The sequence below is a fragment of the Schistocerca americana genome, chromosome 5 (genome assembly GCF_021461395.2).
Source record: "Schistocerca americana isolate TAMUIC-IGC-003095 chromosome 5, iqSchAmer2.1, whole genome shotgun sequence".
Lineage (NCBI taxonomy): Eukaryota > Metazoa > Arthropoda > Insecta > Orthoptera > Acrididae > Schistocerca > Schistocerca americana.
This window is the reverse complement of record NC_060123.1, coordinates 472,559,549-472,585,260: the sequence shown is the minus strand read 5'-3', so window position 1 is coordinate 472,585,260 and position 25,712 is coordinate 472,559,549. Positions and strand designations below refer to the sequence as shown.

Genomic DNA, 25,712 nt, shown 5'->3' with positions numbered 1-25,712 from the left:
AGTTACTTCGTAAACAATTACCTGCACAAAATATATTTCTAGCATTTTCGATACTACTCTTACAATGCTATCCAGAGCTGTCATTAGAACTGTTGTACGAATTTCTTTTTTTCATGTAGAGTAAGTAAGTCCCACAATTAATCAGTTATCATGCAAACTATCATCACCACAAAACAATGTTATTACGATTATCGATAGAAGTCTTGGGGTGTTATCCAGAACTGTTCATCAAAACTGTTGTACGAATTTATCTTTTCTGTGGAGGAATTGGGTCTAACATTAAAGCAATTATCGTATAAGCTATCATCGCCACATAAAGATGTTATTAGGATTTTCGATAGAACTCTTGGTGTTCTGTTCAGAACTGTCCTCTCAACTGTTGTACTAATTTACAATTTGCGAAAATTGACAAAGAATGGTTTCGATACGAAAATTTTTTCGAGTATTGTTGTTTTTTTTTTCGCTAAATTCAGCAGAGCTATTCAAATTTTGTTAAAGAACTGTAGAACCATGACATATCTATCAAGAACGCTGAAAAAAATATATTTCTGAAGAAAAGGGGTAGGAGCTTTATGGGGTTCCTAATTAAGTGGTAATTACCTCATAAACTATTACCTGTACAAAAAAATGCTACTAGGATTTTCGATAGAACTCTTCACGTGGTGTCCAGAACTGTTGTACGAATATGTAGAGAAAGTGTGTCCCACATTAAAGCAATTTATCTCATAAACTATTATCGCCACAAAAAAATGTTATTGGGATTTCCGATAAAGCTCTTGTGGGTTCTGTTCAGAACTGTCCTCAGAACTGTTGTGCGAATTTACTTTTTGCGAAAACTGAAAAAGAATGGTTTCCATACCAAAATTTTTTCGAGTATTGTTGTTTTCTTCGCTAAATCCTGCAGAACTATTGAAATTTTGTACAAACAAGTCTAGAACTATGGCACATCTATCAAGAACTACGAAAAAAATGTATATTTCTCGAAAAGGGGTGCTAACTTCACTTGACTTGCCCTAATACTGCTACACACAGAAGCCTACATCTAAATACATATTCCGCAAGGTACTACCTTGTGTGGACTATGTCATAGCAGTATTTTCGATTTCCTTGTACCTTTTCCACTCACATGTCTAATGATTGAGTAAAAACAAATGTCTCTCTGTCACTGTATATTCACTAATTTCCTCATGATCCCGATGCCAGATACAGATTTTAAACGCCAAGAAAGGCATGCTGCTGCACTTTTCCTATAAGAAGACTGAACAAAGAAAATCAATATTAAATGCTTGTATATAAATATGTCCCTGTATGTGCCCTAATCTCCTTTATCATATTTGAATGATGCTAGATATGTGATGGTATCACTTATCATTGATAGCATAGTGGTTCATGCGAAATACATCACCAGTTTTTCAGTTGGGAGATACCTCCTTAATACAATTCTAACACTATCATAGAGCTTCCAACACACAAACTACTCACTGAACCATTTACATTGATGCAACAGCTTTGCACAGCCAGGCACAACTCAGAGTTACTGCAAGAGCAGGGGAAGATTCAGGGTTTAATCCATGCGCTCTTTGGGACTGAACCGACCATGATACAGCATTCCATCCAGAACAGAGTATGTGCACATGATAGGTACTGCATAGTGTAATTATTTATTTAGAAGCAAACTGAATACCTACTCGCTTATCTGACTATCGGACATCAAGAAACAATTAACGAACAAGTACAAGCCATACCAAATCAATGTCGATGTTTCCTCCAGTGACAGCAGTTATCTTAGTGCCTCTTATACCTTGATCCAAATTGTAGCACCACAGTCTCTAAGTGACAGTCAATGGGAAATGGAGGCCACTTGCGTCCTACATTGTCACTTCTTATTGGGTGGATTACATCCCCTTAAAAATCCATGAATTTGAGCCTTACTGGTTATGACCAGGCATCTTACTGCTGTTAACGCTTCCAACAACTGTTTATGGGATTTATAGTTCTATTAATGTGCAATATATTTAGTTATTAAGATCAAGTACTGGCCCCACCATAGGTCTTCCCACTTGCTTGCAGACAACTCCATCACCTGCAAACATCTTACATATAAAACAAACATGCTACAAGCTACTGAGCTACTGTACAATGCATGGTGGAGGATTCATAGAACCAGTATTATCGATTACCCTTCCAACACCATCTCACATGCTGATTGAGTAAAACAAATGGTTGTCTATATACTTCCATACATACCCTAATCCACCCTTATGTTTCCAGGAGAAACGGGTCATCTTTTCCAGAAATTTTTTTCTGTTGTATATTCAAATGGAGTATGCCAACCTACATGATTCTAGCAGTATCCACATCATGCTTTTGCTTTGTGGATCAGTCACATAACACAAACTGATGTGGGCTCCCATGATTGTTGGACATTGAATATGTAGTGTTGAGCTGCCAATTCAATGTTTCTGTTTACCATCATGTATCATTTAACCACGGATGGATCCATGTATGTTAATGTCAGTATAGCACCTGACAACAACTTCAGAGTTATAGTGGAAGTTGAGAATATGTGGTGAGGTACAAAGATGAGACTTGTTCAAGTAAGGTGGGTGAAGTATGTGTGGCAAACTGACACATATATCAAATAGCAGTTGATGGTTAAGTGCAACACCTTCTGTCTTGGCATTCCTATCTCCATTGGTAGCAGTGTGAGTAAATCATTACTTACCATGCTTGGTGTTAAAAGTGCAAGATCACTGCAGAGAATATTCCTAAAGCATCAAAGTGTCATGTACATATGTGGCCTGCAGGAATTGGTATGTGTGGTAGTGGAATGAGAGTAGATCTTTGGTATTATCTTGCTTAAATAATGGGAGCATTGAGATGTAGATGTGCTGTTTGTGGTTTCATTCACCCAATCTTTCTAAGATCAATGAAAGTTCAATGCAAGGTGGTATATTTACACCAACACATTTTGGACGCAATAAATGTAGAATTCAAAGCATTGAAAAACAATTATTTGTAAAATACTGTCACATAGTCTCCAAACATAAGTCAATGCTACTTCAGCAATACTGTGTGTGCTGTAATTTTCTTAGGAAGAAAAAACACTCAGTAATCCAGCGGTGCAGTGAAATGGAATGCATGTAACATAGGTCCCAAAAGACTGTCAGGACTATTTAAGTACAATAATGCCATGTGTGATAGTCTCTTCCACAATTAACAAATGTTCCATTAAAACTACAGTCCATACCACATACAACGCACACTGATTTTTGAAATGTACTCCCATATTGCTAGCATTAGCAGTATCAAACTCCCGTTTCCATAGTTATTATTCAAAGTGTGAAAACCAGGTTATTTTTAGAAGAGGAAGACGTAAATGCTTCTCCCGAACATTATGTAGTTGCACATATCCATTCTGAGTATCTGAATCCATAAGATAATAGTCAACTGCAGAAGGCCAGTGCAACAGTGCAAACTAATGGTCCATTTCAACATCAACCATTTCTGCTTTAGATTGATTTTTTAATATTCCCACTGCACCTATATCAATATGTGTGTAATGTACACCATGATCCTGACTATGGGAATGTTATACTATGTCTGTAGAGTGAATAGAATTCCTCCTATTAAAGTACCGATATATAACGTAATCGATAATACTGGTGCAATGAATCCTCCACCATGCATTGTACAGCAGCTTGTGGTATATTTGTTTTCTATGTAAGATGCTCGCAGGTATGGAGTTGTCTGCAATCAAGTGGGAAGACCTATGGTAGGGCTAGTACTTGATCTGAATTTAACTAAATATATTGCACATTAATAGAACTATAAACCCATAAACAGGTTTTATTGAGAGACAATCAGCAGATGTTCCATCTTTTGTTTTCTCAATAAATAAGACACAACATTCTTCTGTGAGTTTTGTGTGCCTCTAAATGGATGGACTGATTTCTTGATAGGAAGACTAAATTTACATCTACATCTGTATGCTTACTTCACATGTCATCATATGGTAAATGGTGGAGTGTACCCTGTATCACTAAAAAAAATTATTTACTTTCCTATTCCATTTACAAATAAAGTGAGGGAGAAAAAGACTATCTATATACCTCCACATGAGCACTAATTTCTCATGTCTTATTTTCATGATCTTTATGCAAAATGTATTTGACTACTTTACGAGAGTTTGAAAGTGAGGTAAAGCATGCTTTTAGCACTCTGCCATGAGCCAAAAATGAGTTTAATATTCTAGTCCTGTGATGCAGAATGTAACAGATATTAAGCTGATAAGAACAGATTTTTTTTTCCTGGACGAGAGAATACTTAAAGGAAATATAACCTATGCCATACTGTTTACAGGATATTCACACTGGGAGTCAACATGTAATGATATTTTAGCATTGTGGAACTGTGTGTACACTCCAATTTCCTCTGTCCCCGAAAATAATATGCATAAAAGGGAGGAAACTACGCTTCATGTGAAAATTTTGAGGTGTATGGACAACAATGTCCCCATCTTGGATTATGTAAAATAGATATTTTAAACTGAAGAATGTAAGTTTTGTGTGGAATTGCAGTTAGAACCTTACATCCAAGCCACACCTGTTTGTATGGCAGTATGTTAGGAGTTAGCGATGCCACTCTGCTGCCAGCTTCAGCCTTGGTCACAAGATTAGATTAGATTAGATTAGGTTAGTACTTGTTCCATAGATCATAAATACGACATTTTGTAATGATGTGGAACACGTCAGATAACAAGGACTTGGCCGACTAAAAGCTGTGGCCTACCCTGTTGTGACCAGCAGTTACAAAGAAGGGTTCCAGTTGGCCACCTTTTCAGGTACAAAATATACCCAGTGGATGGCACTGGACTAGACTGAAGGTGACAAGCCAGATTTTTCATCTTGAGAGGCGATGCTCAAGTAAGATAATGAGCACTACACTTGTAAAAACTATCACACGATGTATTTCCCACATTTCTGATGGTCAGGACATGACCTGCAACTTGTAAATAGGTATAAGTGTGTTTCATTCCCCAGTGCTGTTGCTACATGACTCCTGTGCATAGGGAGCATGGATTTATAGTCCCTCCCAGCAGCTATTTACTTGTAGATTGCAGGAGGCTACTCCCCTGCACTTCAATGATAGTTTGCTGTCATATTATTATTGCCACCCATCCTTTCCACATAGGGCCATTGTCTAGACCGGGTGGAGCAACTTTCTAGTGCTATATTAATAGCGAAAACATCCTTTCTTCATTCAACAGTGATGGGACACTTGCACATTCAAATGCTGCCAACTACCTGAAACTATGGCAAAGAACGAAGTGCTTCCAGTCTCTCTCAAAGGCCACCACACATATGTCCCAAAATGAAATGAGTGTTACCTTCTGGCTTATAGAAACCTGTACCATGCAGAACAAAGACATTGCATCCTTCCAGGAAGGACTGGTGGACACCTAGGGAACGTAAATGTTCCCAACCACCTGAAACACCAACAAAAGAACAGTGCATTCCAACCAATTTCTAGGTGGGGGAAGGGAGGCTGTTTTTCCCAGTGCCCTCTGGTGGTGGTGACGTGAAACTAGGCCAGTTGCTCTCTACATGTCAAGGTGAACACAGGCACAAGAAAATTTTTTAGGAATTTTCCAACAGGATAACACCCCAAAATAATGAAGAAACTATCCTTTGTTCTTCCACACCAACTGCTCAGTGCAGACTGGGTTTTTCCCGCCATTTCCAGCAGGATAACACCCAAAATAAAGAAAAAATAACGAGATCCTTCCAGTCCAACAGCTCAGCACAGACTGAACAATTTTTTCCACCAGTTTTTTTCTGAGAGTTTCAGAGGGGGAGGTGGGGAAGGGAGAGAGTGTAGGGGGAGGCAATGGGGAAAACCCATGACATCTTCCAGTGATGTCATCAATGCAACATTACTATATCTACAGTAAGTGGCAGGGGTGGGGGTGGGTCTACCATTTTGAATAAATTAAAACTGCAACTGTATCGCCCTTATTCTAGTACTGGTGACATTTTAATAAAATGAGTGCTGGTCCTCACATATTGCGTAAATTGAAACCTCCATACCTGTTTATTAGATCTCCTGACATCTTTATTTTGGTAGACTCCTTAATTATGCTGTCCCAGAAACTTGGCATTTGCACCATGATACTGGTCTCAACATATTTCATTTCATGTTTATATTCAAGGCCATCCTCAGTAACAGCTGACTTGCTTGGTTATTGTAGTCAGTTGTGGGGTCAATGTTTCTTGCACCTCTCCTCAAGTGTTGTGATACTCTGCCCAATGTAAGATATGCCACATTCATATGGAATGTGATAAACACCCAGTTTCAGAGAACTAGATTGTTCTTAACATTATAAAGATCACACTTGGATTTTGTAGACCTAGATTGTCTTTAACATTACATTATCATAGCTGAAGAGATGCCATGTTTCCATAGAAAGCCACCAATGTTTCTGGATACTGGACCAGGATAAAGCAGATAGGCAAATTTTGGCTTCTCTTCCTTGGTTTCAGTCCCATCCTCATTCACAGACCTTCTTGATTTTGACTGCATCACCCATTCTGAAGGTATAGGTACTCAGAGCTATACCAATGCCTCTTCTTTAATCTTTTTCTTCTTCTTGTTTATCCCAGTTTATTGAGATCTCTTGTGAAGAGACACGATACAAGAAGTTCTGTAGTGGTGTAGGACAATCAATGAAGTTACACAACAGTTAATAATTTAACTTTTGAAACTGCCAGTTTATTGGCATTTATGGAAATAAAAAAACACTCTCATGCAGTCAGCAAACTTCGTGTAACATTTTATGTGTGTAACAGGCCTTACTACGTCACAAATCGTTCTAATGAATTAATTAAGCTGCTTTACAGTGTTGCTAGGCAACATAATCAACAAGGTGATACACGTCTCAATTAAAACTGGACATTGATATTTTGTATAAACTTTCGGTTCATTTTTTGTCAAAATCAGCACTTGTCTCAAAATTAATTTCCAACTTCGTGCATTAAGTCCAAACACATTTGCAACTATTGTACTCGATTTACTGGACAGCTCGATCACGCTCTGGCATGTAATGTATTTCAAATCGAGTGCACAGATTTCAGTTTTCCTTAATGGGCTAAACGACTGTTTTGTAATAACATTATGTGTCTATCTCACATAAAGTTTAAAATGAAACTGGATTTACTCTCCATTAGGTCACAAAATAAAATTCACCACCTAGGTTAGCAAACTGTACATGTGCACTTTTAGCACTCTAAGTGATAACTTATCTCAGAGTAAAAGCTGTACATAAATTCACTTTTTTTATGCATACAAAATTCAAAACACCGTTATATTAAACAAATAAATTTTGGCATGTAATTACTAATTAAACATTTCAATTATGAATAAACTTCAAAAACCTGTATTTTGTAATCAATAAAATTTTATCGCCTGAGAGAAATTATTAGTTTGCTAAAACGGATGCATACTACAATCAACTCATGCCTGGATGATGACGTCATGAATCGACACTTGCATGGAATGAATGAAATACCTGTACTGAAAAATACTGTCTGTTGAGTAATTTACTGACTTTTATAACACATTTGGTTCCCCTTGAACTGGCAACTGTGTGCACTGTCCTGATTAAATGTAGTTTATGAATGTGCTTAAATTCAATAACCTCCCACCCCCACTGATTGTCATTCAGATTCCAATAAATACATAAGAACACAAGACAAGAACACAGGATAGAACCAGTACCTCCCCAAACCATTATCCTGGTACATGTATTCAATTCTGACATCAGAGGAAAAATGAGGGAGGGGGGCAGCCAAGGTTCTATTCACGGATAACTGCAAGTGCACTGTACATCACACAAGTGGCCCATTCCCTGACATGTTCATAAAACACTTTTTAAAAAGTGTGAATGTAAGAAAAGCAAGTTTAATTTACAGATGTTTCAGTATATATGTTTCTGTAAGAAATTGCTGGGAAAGAGCAAAGCAAGGCATTCAGTTATGGAGCATAGATCCCTTCTCTTCTGAGACATTCTGCCTTCGACAGTATTCTGATCGTTGCTGTACCATGGAACAAATGCTCGTAAAGACTGCAGAAAAGCCATTCTCTCATAACTCACTGTCTTCCATTATTGCCTTCTTCAACTTATTTACGTATTTATTCTTTTTCCATGAAGCCTAGCTTATAATTTTCAGATGAGAATGTTAGGTGCATCATACAAATTTATATGCACACAGACTAAGACTATTGTAACATTTATGTTCTGACTGCATATATCACATTACTTTACCCTCAATGTTTAATTACAATTTATATACAATAAATGTGTAGTAAAATAAAACAGGACTGAACTTTTCAGACACATAAAACCCACTGCTGGGCTACAAATCCACTGACTGGTTTGACATGGCCCAGCACAGACAGATACTGTATTGCTAGATCACTAATGCTGGCAGTGATTGGACACTAAACATTGGCCTGAAGTCACTCGAGTTCATCCGGTCCAGAACAAGAGATCACTTGTTTAGAGCATTGTGGACGAACTATCTGTGTATGAATGTACTTATCCATAGTTTGTTCAGTTGGTGAGGACATTGTGAGTGAACAAAACAGTATAGCATCACCGTGAGTAGAATAGTTATGGTGAACCCAACACACTTACTCCAGAGCAAACATAAATAAGTGAGACCCTAAAGCCATGCCACCCCCCCCCCCCTCATCTCTGACATCATCATCAAAGTGTACAAGTTGTGCCCCTTTCTATGAAGCCATCAAGCCATACCTCTATAAAACAAACAACCACAGTGCAATAATTTACTGGACATTAAAATGAAGCAGCTGATCACAATTTAGCTCCATACCCACCATTTTGGCCACGCAAAAAACTATCCAATCAGTAGTTTGCACAATGTTAAAAAGTATGAGAACACACAGTATTATTTATCAAAATATGTAAGCTTCACCTAAAATGCATTAAATAGCATTATGTTCAAAAGTAATCAAATTATCTGAATTTTATGCCACCTCCAGAAGTATCCAAACAATTTGAATTTTGACACAAGGTTAAAAAAAATCTGTTAACTCAATTTTTTGGACCATGCTCAAAGGTATCAGAATACTACAATTTTGCAACATGTTCAAAAATATGTAATTTTGCACTATGTCCAAAAATATCTTAACAATTTGGATTTTGCACCATGTTCAGATGTAACCAAACAACCTGAAATTTGAGCTATGTTAAAAAATATTTGATTATTTATCACAAATATGTGAAGAAATTGACAATATTGGTGTAACTTACAATATTTGCATGTCTAAAACATCTGTTTATTTGTCAAACTACACATGACACTAGTGTTGATTGAATTATGGACTGAGCAGCGGTTGATATTCGTCTTGGCTCTAAATGGTGCCATGTACCAAAATGAACCTGACCAAGCCCATAAATGTACTAAACACATGTTGACTTAAATACAATGCTGCAGTGTTAGTTGGCACAAACAAACAGACAACTTGAAATGCTGTTCACAACTTTCAGATACAGGAACTGTGCAGTTAATGGATAATCTACACTTGACACCTGAAAACATGATTGTGGACTCTCGAAGTAAATGCCACAATGATATTTTCACACCCTAATTGTTATATAACTGCACCAAATACATATGATCTACTAAAATAACATGGTAAGCAGACAGTTGACAGTTTGCCTTAGGCCTAAATGACACTATGTACCAAAGCAAACTTGACAGATCACTGTTTTAGGAGAGAAGAAGGCATTTTGATGAGATATTTACTGTGTTGAATCACTAAAACTACATATTTTCATAATTTGCAAGAATAATTTTGTAATGCCCCAAATATGAGATGTAAACACTTAATGTGGCAAAAGAGATGGACCAGGTTCCACATAGAAAGAAATGTTCGATATGTTAAAAATATGATCTTCACACCAAAATAAAATTATTTATCAAAATGCAAAAGATTTCGATTACATCTACATCTACATCTACATGGCTACTCTGCAATTCCCACTTAAGTGCCTGGCAGAGGGTTCATCGAACCATTTTCTTACTACTTCTCTACCATTCCTCTCTCGAATGGCTTGTGGGAAAAAGGAACACCTAAATCTTTCTGTTTGAGCTCTGATTTCTCTTATTTTATTATGATGTTCATTTCTCCCTACGTAGGTGTGTGTCAACAAAATATTTATGCATTCGGAAGAGAAAGTTGGTGACTGAAATTTCAGAAATAGATCTTGCTGCAAAGAAAACCACCTTTGTTTCAGTGACTGCCACCCCAACTCACGTATCATATCAGTGACACTCTCACCCCTATTGCACAATAATACAAAATGAGCTGCCCTTCTCTGCACTTTTTCGATGTCCTCCGTCAATCCTACCTGGTAACGATCCCATACCGCGCAGCAATATTCCAGCAGAGGAGGGACAAGTGTAATGTAGACTATCTCTTTAGTGGGTTTGTCGCATCTTCTAAGTGTTCTGCCAACAAAGTGCAGTCTTTGTTTCACCTTCCCCTCAATATTATCTATGTGGTCTTTCCTATTCAAGTTGCTCATAATTGTAATTCCTAGGTATTTAGACGAATTGACAGCCCTTAGATTTTTGCGATTTATCGTATACCCAAAATTTATCAGATTTCTTTTAGTACCCATGTGGATGATCTTGCACTTTTCTTTGTTTAGTGCTAATTGCCACTCTTCGCACCATACAGAAGTTCTCTCTAGATCATTTTGTAATTGGAATTGATTGTCTGGTGATTTTACTAGACGGTAAATTACAGTGTCATCTGCAAACAGTCTAAGGAGGATGGCTCAGATTATCACCTGGATCATTTATATAAATCAGGAACAGTAGAGAGCCTATGACACTACCTTGTGGAATACCAGATATCACTTCTGTTCTACTCGATGATTTACCATCCATCACTACGAACTGTGACCGCTCTGAGAGGAAATCATGAATCCAGTCACACAACTGAGAAGATACTCCATATGCACGCAATTTGATTAATAGTCGCTTGTGAGGAATGGTATCAAAAGCCTTCTGGAAATCTAGGAATATGGAATCGATCTGAGATCTCTTGTCGACAACACTCATTACTTCATGGGAACAAAGAGCTAGCTGTGTTGCACAAGAACGATATTTTCTGAATCTGTGTTGGTTATGTACCAATAAGTCATTTTCTTCAAGGTGATTCATAATGTTCGAGTACAGTATATGCTCCAAAATCCTACTGCAAATTTAGGTCAGTGATATGGGTCTGTAATTCAATGGGTTACTCCAATTTCCTTTCTTGAATATTGGTGTGACCTGTGCTACTTTCCAGTTTTTAAGAACGGACCTTTTGTCAAGTGAGCGGTTGTATATGATTGCTAAGAAAGGTGCTATTGTGTCTTCTTACTCTGAGAGGAACCTGATTGGTATACCATCTGGACTGGAAGACTTGCCTTTCTTAAGTGATTTGAGTTGTTTCGCAACACCTAAGGTATCTACTTTTATGTCACTCATGCTAACAGCTGTTCTGGTTTTGAATTCTGGAATATTTACTTCATCTTCTTTCATGAAGGAATTATGGAAAACTGTATTTAGTAACTCCATTTTAGTGGCACCATCATCAGTAACATTTCCATTGCTACCACGCAGTGATGGTATTGACTGTTTTTTGCCACTGGTGTACTTTACATACGACCAGAATCTCTTTGGGTTTTCTACCATATTTTGAGACAATATTTCGTTGTGGAAATTATTAAAAGCATCTCGCATTGACATTCGCACTAAATTTTGAGCTTCCGTGAAACTTAGTCAGTCTTGGGGATACTGTGTTCTTCTGAATTTGGCATGCTTTTTTCATTGCTTCTGCAACAGTGTTCTGACACGTTTTGTTTACCATGGTGGATCAGTCCCGTCTCTTATTAACTTATGCAGTATGAATCGATCTATTGCTGTCGATACTGTATCTTTGAATTTGAGCCATATCTGCTCTACACTTATAAAATTAGCTTGGAAGGAATGGAGACCCTCTCTTAGGAAGGCATCAAGCGAATTTTTATCTACTGTTTTAAATAGATATATTTTGCGTTTATTTTTAGTGCTTTTGGTTGATATGGTTTTGAGCCTCGCTACAATGGCCTTGTGTTCACTAATCCCTGTATCCGTCATGACGCTCTCTATTAGATCAGGATTATTTGTGGCGAAGAGGTCAAGTGTTTCTCCACAACCATTCACAATTTGTGTGGGCTCATGAACTAATTGTTCAAAGTAATTCTCTGAAAAAGCAGTTAGTACGATTTCGGAAGATGTTTTCTGTCTACCACCAACTTTGACCATGTATTTTCGCCAACAAATCGAGGGTAGATTGAAGTCTCCACGAATTATAACTGTATGAGTGGGGTAATTATTTGTAATGAGATTCAAGTTTTCTTTGAAGCGTTCAGCTATTATATCATCTGAGTCGGGGGAGGGGGGGGGGGGGGGCGGGGGGCGGAAGAAGGAGCCAATTATTATGTTGCTATGGCTGTTGAGTATAACCTCTACCCGTAGGAACTATCTATTTCAACTTCACTACAAGATAAACTGCTGTCAACAATTCGCAGGAACTATCTATTTCAACTTCACTACAAGATAAACTACCACCAACAGACACAAACACACCACCACCTACTTTATTTAATCCATCCTTTCTGAACACGGTTTGTGCCTCTGTAAAAATTTCAGCAGAATTTATCTCTGGCTTTAGCCAGCTCTCTGTTCCTATAATGATTTCAGCTTCAGTGCTTTCTATCAGTGCTTGAAGCTCTGGTACTTTTCCAACACAGCTACGACAATTTACAACTACAATACCGACTGTTGCGTGGTTGATTCTCATCGTTTCTTTGCCCTGTACCCTTTGAGACAGGAGCCCTTTTTGATCTTTCCCAAGACTTGAAATGATAATTAAATGGACACCCTAGCTGCAAACAGGCGTTGATGTACTTCATTGGGGACATGTTGAAAATGTGTGCCCCGACCGGGACTCGAACCCGGGATCTCCTGCTTACATGGCAGACACTCTATCCATCTGAGCCACCGCGGGCACAGAGGATAGTGCGTCTGCAGGGACTTATCCCTTGCACGCTCCCCGTGAGATCCACATTCCCAACGTGTCCACACCACTACATTCGTAGTGTGCCTAATAGATGTTTGCCCATCATACTCAGATGGTAGATTAATCTGCCACAAGTAATGAGTATAATGGGCAAACATCTATTAGGCGCACTACGAGATTAGTGGTGTGGACATGTTGGGAATGTGGATCTCACGGGGAGCATGCAAGGGATAAGTCCCTGCAGATGCACTATCCTCTGTGCCTGCGGTGGCTCAGATGGATAGAGCGTCTGCCATGTAAGCAGGAGATCCCGGGTTCGAGTCCCGGTCGGGGCACACATTTTCAACATGTCCCCAATGAAGTACATCAACGCCTGTTTGCAGCTAGGGTGTCCATTTAATTATCATTTCATTTCTAGCAAAGCTGCATGGTCATCCACGGTAACTGTTCTTTTGGGAACAGATACTACCGTCATACATAGTTTCCCAAGACTGTCTAACCTAAAAAACCGCCCAGTCAACACCACACAGCCCCTGTTACCTATGTAGCCACCTCCTGTGTGTGGTGGACACCTGACCTATTTAGCGGAACCCAAAACCCCAATACCCTATGGCGCAAGTCGAGGAATCTGCAGCCTACACAGTCACAGAACCATCTGAGCCTCTGATTCAGACCCTCCACTCGGCTCTGCACCAAAGGTCCACTCAGATAGCCACCGGAAACCAGAGAGAATCTCTTCTGAGACATAGCAACAAACATCATTAGTGCCGACATGAGCCACCACCTGCAGTTGGATGCACCCTGTGCCATTCATGGCATCTGGAAGGACCCTTTCCACATCTTGGATGACTCCCTCCAGTATGCACACAGAGCTCACATTGGCTCTCTTCCCATCCCAAGCTGCCATATCCCTAAGGGGCTCCATCACCCGCCTGATATTGGAGCTCTCAATGACAAGTAATCCCACCCTCGGCGCTTGCTGGACCTCTCAGGTAGACCGGCCACTGCCACAACAGGCGAGGCCGCCCTTACTGGCTCAGAAGTGCTTTCAGCAGTGGGCAGCAACTCAAACCTGTTACGGAGGCGTAAGGGTACAGCCTTGGGGCCAGCACCAACTTTCGCCTTCTGCCCAGGGATTCGCGACTCCGCCACAGTTCGCCAATCACCGTCAGGCAAGTGTCGACCGGCAGGGACGTCCTAATCCGAGGGCGCAGTAGGATCAGAGATCCCAGGCAATGCTACAGGTTCCAGAGGCACCAAAGCGCTCGCCTCAGGTGTCCCAATGTCACCGCAGCCCAGGGCAACAGCCTGGAGCCTGTCGACCACGGCCAACACAGCTTCCAGCTGTTTACGGACAGTGGCCAATTCCCTCTGAATCTCTACACAACAGGTGCAGTCCCTATCCACCCCTAACAATTTTTTTCCTCTCTTTTATCTCATAAGCCATTCAAAACAAACATATGACTGATGACTATGCGAATTTACACTATACACGTACTAAAACGCGATGGTACAACTCTCAAATACTATAATATGCCTGAAACTTGTGAATTAAACTATGCAAGTACCCAAAAACACGCAAAGAAATTAAGAATTAAACTATGAAACAAATAAGTGAGCTAAGAGTACGACTTGCTGTTGGCTGCTGCTTATTCATTGGCAGGTGGGAGCTCACGCCTTCTTCTTTTTTTTTTTTTTTTTTTTTTTTTTTTTTTTTTTTTTTTTTTTTTTTTTTTTTTTTTTTTTACACAGATATAGTTAGAGGTCTCTGATCATGTGATCATGAACAAGAATTACATCTTTGCACCAAAATAATATTATCTGCCTTATTTATCAAAATATGCAAAGATTTGGTGTACAAAACACATGTGGTATTACTTTCATTGCTTAATTACTCTATAAGATTAAAAAAATAAGCTTCTCTAGCACACTGGCACTATTGACACAAATTAAATGTCAAGCTACAATCAAGCTTTAAATAAATCAAAAAGGGTGTGTATTAATTGTCAAAAGATGTAAAGATTTGTTCTATAACGTCACAAAATATGCATGGATACTACTGCTAATCTAACTTACAGCTTAAAGTGTAACTGTCGATGAGAATAGTTTCATTATTGTACTACATTTTAACAAAATCAAAAAATTGCCTATATGATTTATCAAAACATATGTTGCACTACTGATCTAACTTACAGGTTAAAGTGCACTTGTTGAGCTAAGTAATAAGAAGATTGTAACAAACGGCTCCATACAGTGCCATGTTACATCAAAATTTCTTCAAACTGCTCCATTTATCACCATGTTACAGCAAAATTGTAACAAATTGCCCGATGTCGAAATGTTTGTAATTTCCACAGATAATGCTAACATATGCTATAGCACAATGGAAACTAGATAGCCAAACGGGCACGGTAATGATGGTTGACACAAAAATAGGCATTCAGAACTTCAGTAGTATTCTAATACCAGAAGCTGACGGTGTGTATGCACAGTGGATGTCAGCTACCAGATCTTAAAACAGTATTGTAACACCAACAGTTGACTGTGTTTATGTGCATTGGATGTCAAATACTGAATCTTAAAACTGCACTGGTACTGTAACACCAAAAGCCAACAGCACATGTGCCACAGCTTAACAGTAGGTGTCAGCTACTGGATCACCAATAGTATTCTCTGTTACAGCTAAGCATCAACCAATATTGTAACAAACTGTTCCATACATCACTATGTTATAGTAAAATTGTAACAAAATACCTGAAACATCATCATGTTAAATAATAAAATTGTAACAAATTGCCCCATACATTGATACACTGCTCAAAATTGTAACAAGTTACCCCCCCCCCCCCCCCCCCCCCCACACACACACACACACATCACCAGTGGGCATGAGCCACTTGATCTCAAATAGTATTCTAACACTAGAAACTAACACCTTGCGTGTGCCATAACATGGCAGTGGGTGACAGTTACTGGGACATAACATTTTATTCTAATACCAGCAGCTGACAGTTTATGCGCCTCTTCCTGACAGTGGCGTTCCCCTCCATGGTCAGTTACAGGCATTTCCTCCGTGGTCTGCACCCACCAGATGCATTCTTAGGCTTTCCATCTCCATTCCAGTGCACCTGTCACTGTGTTAGCATTCCATTTCAGTCCAGTGTGGTTCTGGATGTTACCTTTGTGGTATGAACCCACTAGATGTGATCTTAGGCATTCCATCTTCAGTCTGGTATGCCCGATGCTCTGCCTGGGATTCATTTCCCATGTCCACACTTACAGTATTGTTTTTGTGGAGTGCTTCTGCTGCACCCATTTCATTTTCATCCAATCCCATGCAGCATCCCAGGATATACCATGTTGGTACCAGTGTCATGGTTCATGAGGTTTTCTGTCACCTTTATCTCTATCAATTCTCTTACAACATTATCCCAGTATCTGGGAGTCTGTGCCAGAACCATGTTTCATCATAGTTCTTGGAAAGACTGATCTCCATACAGTGCTTGGCAATGGCAGTTTTAGTTGTATGTCTTAGTCAGATGTGCCTCTGACATTCTTTGTGTCTGATATCCACTGTCCTGGTTGTTTGGCCAATGTGACATGCCACACTGGAAAGGTTTATGATAAATTCCTGGTTTTCGTAGCACTAGGTCATCTCTCACCTTCCACAACAGTCCTCTGATCTTGCTAGGTGGACAGAAAACACTCTTGATGTCTCTGTTGGTTCACCATGGCCAGCTGGTTAAGTAATTGTTAATGTCAATAAAATTCACTAACAGCCATGTACTTTAAGATATTATTTTATTTTATTCACAAGGCTACCAGTTTTGGCATTTCATTATGCCATCTTCAGGCCCCATACGCTTCTATCCAAACAAGCGAACTTGTTGTATAGCGCCATAAATCACTGGATATCGTGAATTCAATTGTTACACAATTGCTTCATTAAAAGATGTGACAGCAACTGGTGGACATGGATACCACATCAAAACTGACCATAATATCAGATTCTGTTATATGTAGTTGCTTGTGGCATTGTAAGAAATCCTCCAAATTGCAAATGTGGCAAGAACACTTGCCCACTTATGGGAACAGTAGTTTCTTTAAGTACTTGGCTGTTGTACGAGTTGCATTCAAGTTCTAAGGCCTCCGATTTTTTTTCTAATTAACTGCTCACCCGAAATCGATGAAACTGGCGTTACTTCTCGACGTAATCGCCCTGCAGACGTACACATTTTTCACAATGCTGACGCCATGATTCCATGGCAGTGGCGAAGGCTTCTTTAGGAGTCTGTTTTGACCACTGGAAAATCGCTGAGGCAATAGCAGCACGGCTGGTGAATGTGCGGCCACGGAGAGTGTCTTTCATTGTTGGAAAAAGCCAAAAGTCACTAGGAGCCAGGTCAGGTGAGTAGGGAGCATGAGGAATCACTTCAAAGTTGTTATCACGAAGAAACTGTTGCGTAACGTTAGCTCGATGTGCGGGTGCGTTGTCTTGGTGAAACAGCACACGCGCAGCCCTTCCCAGACGTTTTTGTTGCAGTGCAGGAAGGAATTTGTTCTTCAAAACATTTTCGTAGGATGCACCTGTTACCTTAGTGCCCTTTGGAATGCAATGGGTAAGGATTACGCCCTCGCTGTCCCAGAACATGGACACCATCATTTTTTCAGCACTGGCGGTTACCCGAAATTTTTTTGGTGGCGGTGAATCTGTGTGCTTCCATTGAGCTGACTGGCGCTTTGTTTCTGGATTGAAAAATGGCATCCACGTCTCATCCATTGTCACAACCGACGAAAAGAAAGTCCCATTCATGCAGTCGTTGCGTGTCAACATTGCTTGGCAACATGCCACACGGGCAGCCATGTGGTCGTCCGTCAGCATTCGTGGCACCCACCTGGATGGCACTTTTCGCATTTTCGGGTCGTCATGCAGGATTGTGTGCACAGAACCCACAGAAATGCCAATTTTGGAGGCGATCTGTTCAACAGTCATTCGGCGATCCCCCAAAACAATTCTCTCCACTTTCTCAATCATGTCATCAGACCGGCTTGTGCGAGCCCGAGGTTGTTTCGGTTTGTTGTCATACGATGTTCTGCCTTCATTACACTGTCGCACCCACGAACGCACTTTCGACACATCCATAACTTCATCACCACATGTCTCCTTCAACTGTCGATGAATTTCAATTGGTTTCACACCACGCAAATTCAGAAAACGAATGATTGCATGCTGTTCAAGTAAGGAAACCATCACCATTTTAAGTATTTAAAACAGTTCTCATTCTCGCCACTGGCGGTAAAATTCCATCTGCCGTACGGTGCTGCCATCTCTGGGACATATTGACAATGAATGCAGCATCATTTTAAAACAATACGCATGTTTCTGTCTCTTTCCAGTCCGGAGAAAAAAAATCGGAGGCCTTAGAACTTGAATGCACCTCGTATATGTTGATTGACAATACTGTTGACAGTTTGGCATAGTAGCACTTCTTGAAATTTCAGCAGCCCATATGGTCCACGTGGAACTGGCCCTCTCAATTATAGTTGTTTCATTGTCCTATCAGGCACACCCATTTCCTTCAAGAGATCACTGATCTTCTTGTCTAATTTGACCATAGGTGCAAAAGTCTGCATGCTGCAGGATCCTCCAGTATTTGATGCATTACTCATGATAATCAGCCTGCTTCGAAATGATTGTGGAGTTAACTTTGTCTGCTGACAACAGTATGAAGCAACTGTCTTCCCAGAGCTTCTTGATTTCAAGCCTCTCACCACTTGAGATGTTTGACAAAATAGGCACATTTCTAGGAGTTGTGGTGAAGTTGAGACCCCTGTTAAGTACTTTCAGAGTGATGTCATCAAACTGTTTGCCGCTTAGGTTAACCATGGTGCGAATGTCCTCTATCTGCTATGCTTTCTTACTCATGTGGTCAAAGGAGACAAGGTGTGCAGATGCACACCTTATCAGACCCAAACAGTTTAGCAACAGAAATAGAGCATCTATGGCCAGTGTTCTGCAAGAATGGATTCACAGCCAAAGAGATTCAGAAGGCACTCCAACCAGCCACTCTGCCACATGAAATAAAAGAAGAAAGAGATGAAATAAAGACTATGGCATATCTGCCCTACATGAGGTCTATTTCTGCCAAAATCAGCATGATTCTCAGCAAGCATAACAACAACTGAGTGTTGTGTTCACCTAGCAAGATCAGGGGAATGTGGAAGATGACCTATGACTACAAAAACCAGGAATTTAATACATATCTTGCCAATGTGGCCTAGCATACAGTGGCCAGACAACCAGGACAGTGGATCTTAGATCCAGTGATCATCAGGACACCCAACTAAGACAGGCAACTAAATCAATCATTGACGAGCACTGTCAGGAACTAAATCATTCCAGGAATTATGATGAAATGAGGGCCCTGCCACAAAACCCCATGTACTAGGACAGTGTCATAAGAGAATCAATAGATATAAAGGTGACAGAAAATCTCACAAATTGTGACACTGGGTACCAACAAAGTAGTCTAGGATCCTGCATTGGAATTGCTGAAAACGCAGGGAGGGGGGAGCAGAAGCACTCCACATAAACAAGAACTGAGTGTGCAGAGATGAGAAATGAAGCCCATACAGACCATCAGCTGCATCGGACTGAAGATCACGTCCAGTGAGTGCAGGCCACAGGGGGAACACCCAGAACTGCACTGTACCAAAAATGAAATGCCAGCATGGTGACAGGCACACCAGGTGGAATGCCTAAGAATGTGTCCAATGAGTGCAGACTGCAGAGGAAATTCCTGGAACTGACCATGGAGGTGGAAGGCCGCAGGTGTAAATATTGGACCTGCTCCACTTGTGGGGAAGTCCCAGGTAGCACTTGATGGCGTCCCCGGTAGCATCTGATGAAGATAACAAGGTACATTAACACAGTAACATCCATGAACAATGCTCAGCACCTCAAAGATGTCAATAGATTGCAGGGATTTACATCAAGCAAAATCCTTAGTCAGATGTAAGATGTCACATGCATAGGTCAGAACCCAATCTAAAACATCACAAGCCATGCACCCTTCACTACAATGTCATCATGATGTCACATGTTTGTCATTGACTTTGACTGCATGATGGCATGAACCTGACCAAGCATTTTGCTTAATGGAGGAAGTCTTGACTTCGTTGGCATCTCAAATTGCTGACTAATCACTTTTGCTTGTTGGAATAAATCACAACTTGCCAGAAAACATCAGCTTTCTTATTTGGTGATGTATTGGGCAATTTGCTATAATTTTGTATAACAATGGTAATGCAGTGCACAATTTGTTATAATTTCATATAACAATGGTGGTGTATGGGAGATAATTTGTTACAGTTTTTTTTATGCTTGAGATCCAGGGGTTGATGCCCACTGTCAGATTATAGCACATACACTGTCAGCTTCTTGTGTTAGAATAGAATTTGAAACAGAGTAGCTGACACCAATATGCAATGTATAGGATAATTTCTTACAAACTTGCTGTAACATGTTGATGTATGTGGCAATTTGTTACACTTTTGCTGCGGCATAATGATGCGCAATGCAATTTCTTACAACATTGCACTGTAACATGTTGAAGTATGAGGCAGTTTGGTACAATTTTGTTTTAAAATTGTGGCGTATAGGTCAAAGTGTCTTGTATTCTCCCCTGTGCAAAGTATGGAATAATTTCTTACCATGTGGATTGACACTTAAATGTCACTGACAAAACTACTTGCGCTGGTACCTGACACCCACCTCCAAGTTATGGCACATACAGTGTCAGTTTCAGAGGTTACAGTACAGTTTTAAGTTCCAGTAGTTGATTCCCACTGCACATACACACTGTCAGCTTCTGGTGTCAGATACTATTTCAGTTCTGAATGCCTATTTCTTGTGTCAACTATCACAGTCTTGCCTATTTAGCATGTTAGTTTCCATTGTGTGATAGAATATGTTAGCATTATCAGCAGAATATGACAAATGTTTTGTACATGGAGCAATTTGTTATATTTTTAATGTACCATGAAAATATGTGGGGCACTTTGTTACAACTTTGCTGTGGTATGGATATGCATGGGACAGTTCATTACAATTTTCCTGGAACAAGGTGCTGTATAGGAAGTTTGTTATAATTTTACTATATAATGATGATGTATGGGTCAATTTGATACAATCTGGATGTAACTTGGAGGTGTATGGAGAAATTCATTACCATTTGGCTGCAACATAATGAAGTATGGGGTTGTTTGTTACAATTTTGTTGTAAAATTGGCATGTACGGAGTGAAAAGTCATGTAGTCTCCACTGTGCAATAATAAAAGTTAGCAACATAAGCAGACTGTGACAAACATTTTGTACTGCAAGATAAAGTTCTTTACTTAAATGGAATGCTGTTCTGTTGCGGTGACTTTGAAAAGTGGTTGGAATGGTTGCTTGAAAGCATTGCATACCTTGTTTTTTACCTACATGGATGTGTGTTACTACTGTTCAGTTTGGTATTTCGTTGAAGTCTCATGTAGTTTCTGCTGAGTGACAGCTTATATCAGTCCTTGACAAGTGCACTTTAACCTCCAAATTAGATGACTAGGGGCATGTATGTTTCAATAAATAATACATGCAGTTCTTTGGTTTCTGCAAAATATGGTGGAATGGTGGGACTATTCTCACTGACAAATGCACTTTAAACTGTCAGTTAGAACAGCATGTTTTTTAATGTTGTAGAAGAAATTTTCATGTAATCTGGTGAGTAAAACGCGCAACTTTTGATTTCTTTAAAGAGAGGCACAGAGATCAAACCATGCATGTTGACTGAGCTGTGAGCTATATCAGTAGTGCCAATAACTGTGGCACATGAATTTTGGTAAGAAATACAGGCACTTTAGATGTGGAAATATTAAACTGAGAGTTTATCGTACCGTGTTTATTTTTAAGTGTGGTACAGGTACTGAACTTTAGCCACTGGCAAGTGTAGCTTAATCTGTTGTTTGTATCAGTAATGCCAATATGCTAGCCATGGGTATTTTTTTAATCTTAAAAAACAATTAAGCTGTGACAGTAATGACACATGTGCTTTGTACTTGAAATCTTTGTGTACTTTCATAAATAATTTTATTTTGGTGCAACAGCAGTATTTTTGAGTATTAAACTTTGCTCTCCATGCGGAACCTGGTCCATCTTTTTCTTTGGCCATAATTTGAGCATTACAGATGAAAATATGCAGTTCAGTTTAAGTGATAAAACACATTAAAGATCTCATCAAAATTCTTCCTTCCATCCTGAAATTGTGATTGATCCAGTTCATTGTTTTGCATTGTCTCGTTGACACCTATAATGAACTATCAAGTGCCTGCTTACTATGTTCTTGCAGCAGATTACATGCATTTGGTATAGTTATACAACAATATAGATATATTACAATATAGATGTGGCAATATCATTGTAGCACATAACTTGAGAGTCCAGTCATGTTTTTAGATGTCAAGCATAGATTATACATCAAATGAACATTATCTGTATGTGGCACTTATAGAATAGTAACTCACATTGCCTGTTTATCTGTGACAGCTACCACTGTTTTGGAGGGTGTGGCTAGATGATGTCACATGATATAGATGTAGGAAGGCTTGTGACATTATGATGTTAACGCCCTACACAGGACAGCATGGCTTGAGACACTCACATGGGTATGTTTATGCCGCCATGCCAGTTATGCTGTGTTCTTCTGTCTACTACAATAACTTTGACGTACAAAGCAGGATGCTTTCATGGATCTCCTCTGTCTTAAGATACATGGTAAACTAACGATGCGATTAAGTTTTGCAGTAGTTGGAGAGGACGTGATTGTGCAACTTGGCTACCACTGGCTACATTAAGATCTACATTTCCCACACAACAAAATGAAGACCAATTGAGCCCCTCAACATATTGGTTTCATATTTAAAAGCGGCAGAAGCTGTATCCAGTGCAATGACAGGACTGGCAAATCTGCCGAACTTCATCCATTGATGGGATTGACAGTCAAAGAATTAATATCACATTACAATCAGCATAATAGAAGGAAGGGAGTGCACCTATCTATACAAATAGCAGAATGAAGTCCCAGAAAATAGGCCTAATCAAATCCTGCAGTGTTGCTGTATGTGTACATCAGTAGTGGACTTTGAAACATACAAACAAGGGGTTCTGATATTCTACGTATACCAAGAGCACATGTTTTAAATGTCATTAAGCAGTTAGAGAGGTTATTAAAAAAATTAGTAGAAATAACAGGAAAGTTATAGTACATGGAGGTTTCAAGATTGATTTCATCCAGAATAGTAATGATCAAAAGCACCTGGAGTTATCTGTCTCCAGTTTTAGTTTATTCCCCACAGTAACATCTATGTCAAACACAAGGTAGCACAACATCAAATGATAATTTCATTCTTAATCCAACTGTCTTTCATGAAACAGATGATAAACCCATAACTAACAGTTTATATGTCCACAATGGTCAAATGGTAACAATGAAACACCCCATCACTTATGTTTAGCTAACAGGGGAAAAATGTAATTTCACATACTTGTAAACATTGACTCAGTTGCACTAGTCAGATAGCATTTACTGGACGATAATTGGAAATTAACATAACAAGGACAAACAATAGATAAAAAATTTAATTTTTTCCTAACATTACTTATGTAACATATGAATTCAGTTTTCCTTTACATATCATGGAAAATTACAATGCAAGCTGAGAGAAAGTATCTTGTGTAAAGAAGGCACAGCTTTCTTTAGAGCAGATAACTAGATCTAATGAAGCACTGATTGGAAGCTAGCAGCAGTATTGGAAAACTGCTCACTGTGCTATCAAAAATGCAAACAAGCATGTGCCATACACAAATCACTTCAAAATTAAAACAACAACATAAAGGTAATTTTGAGCATAGTTAACCATAAAATGACTAAATCTGGTAGTGCAAGTGACTTTTAACTCCAGGATGGCAGTAGCAGTGGCACAGATAATGTTAAATTCAAATCACTGGTCAATAACCTCTGTGAACTCTTGCCAACAGTATCTGGAAACAAAAGGGAAAAAAAGTGGACCATCAAAAGCAGGTCAATTAGACTTACAGAACTAAGACACTCATTGAATAGGCCATCACCAGAAACCCGTTTTGTTAAATCAAATGTAAAACAGACCAAAAAAATCATTAGGTAACTGAAAAGTAATAATTCTTCTGATTGTCAGCATTTCAAGAAAAGTATTAAAATCTTGTGTTAAAATGGTAACAACCCTCCCCTTTCTCTAGAGTTACCTTTGTAAACAAAATTCCTCAATACTGAAATATGCAGTTGCAATATTAATACTTATTAATAAAAGTGGAAGTAAGCAACTGACTAACTATAGACCCATCTTTGTCCTTCCCCCATTTTCAAATTATTTGGAGAAGATAGCTTACAACATAATACTAAATCATCTTTCTGAAAGTAACATCTACAACTAAACTTCACAAGCCCCCTTATGGTTTGTGGCAAAGGGTAGCTCTGGTACTAATATTATCCTCTTCTCTGTTCTATTCACAAATGGTGTGTGGAAAGAAAGACTGTCTAAAATTTCCATAGCAGCTCTAATTCCTCTGGTTTTCTAATCGTGGTAGTTTCAAAAGGTATATTAGGGAGGAATAACATGTTATTCAACTCTTCTCCAAACTTCCACTCTGAATTTCAACAGAAACTCTCTCTATGATGCATAATGCCTCTGTTGTAGTAATTGCCACTGTAATTTATTGAGCATCTCAGTAACACTCTTGCTCTGACTAAAAGAGCCCTTGACGGAACATGCTGCTCCTCACTGAATCTTCTCTATCTCCTCTGTTAATTCCACCCCTTTAACAAAAGTCAAGTTCTGAGTCTGTGTAGGCTTGTATACTAAGAAAGCAGTATATTGTCTCATGAAATAAATTCTGGTTGAACAAGAAAAATTAACCAGTTGGCATTTTCTGTGGTTCTGTGAAACCACTAGATTGAGTATATTATGAATTTCTATTACAAAAATTAAAATAGTGTGGTGTTAAAGGCATTTCCCTTGCATGGAGATTCACATTTTAACAATGGAAAATGAGGGATTATATTTACAAATCATACCAAGTAACAAGACTAAATTTATTGTTTAGAAAGATTAGATATGGTGCCCGACAAGATTTGTTATTAGGTCACTCCTGTTTTCAACTTGCATAAATGATTTATGTGGGACACGGGAAGACTGTAGAAACTGTGATGTTCGCTAGTGACATTATGTAACGGCCGTAAATACAGGGTGATCAAAAAGTCATTATAAATTTGAAAACTGAATAAATCACGGAATAATGTAGATAGAGAGGTACAAATTGACACACATGCTTGGAATGACATGGGGTTTTTATTAGAACCAAAAAAATACAAAAGTTCAAAAAATGTCCGACAGATGGCACTTCATCTGATCAGAATAGCAATAATTAGCATAACAAAGTAAGACAAAGCAAAGATATTGTTCTTTACAGGAAATGCTCAATATGTCCACCATCATTCCTC

The 25,712-nt window shown here is 39.1% G+C and overlaps 2 non-coding genes and 1 pseudogene across 2 annotated transcripts; 1 reads left to right on the top strand and 2 right to left on the bottom strand.

Moving 5' to 3' along the window:
• Nucleotides 1-4,145: 4,145 nt before the first annotated feature.
• LOC124617247 lies at nucleotides 4,146-4,321 on the bottom strand (annotated as a pseudogene).
• An 8,733-nt stretch (nucleotides 4,322-13,054) lies between these two features.
• On the bottom strand, nucleotides 13,055-13,129 carry Trnat-ugu. Its single transcript has one exon. It is a non-coding gene; the product is annotated as a tRNA-Thr (tRNA).
• Nucleotides 13,130-13,400: 271 nt separating this feature from the next.
• On the top strand, nucleotides 13,401-13,475 carry Trnat-ugu. Its single transcript has one exon. It is a non-coding gene; the product is annotated as a tRNA-Thr (tRNA).
• Nucleotides 13,476-25,712: the final 12,237 nt, after the last annotated feature.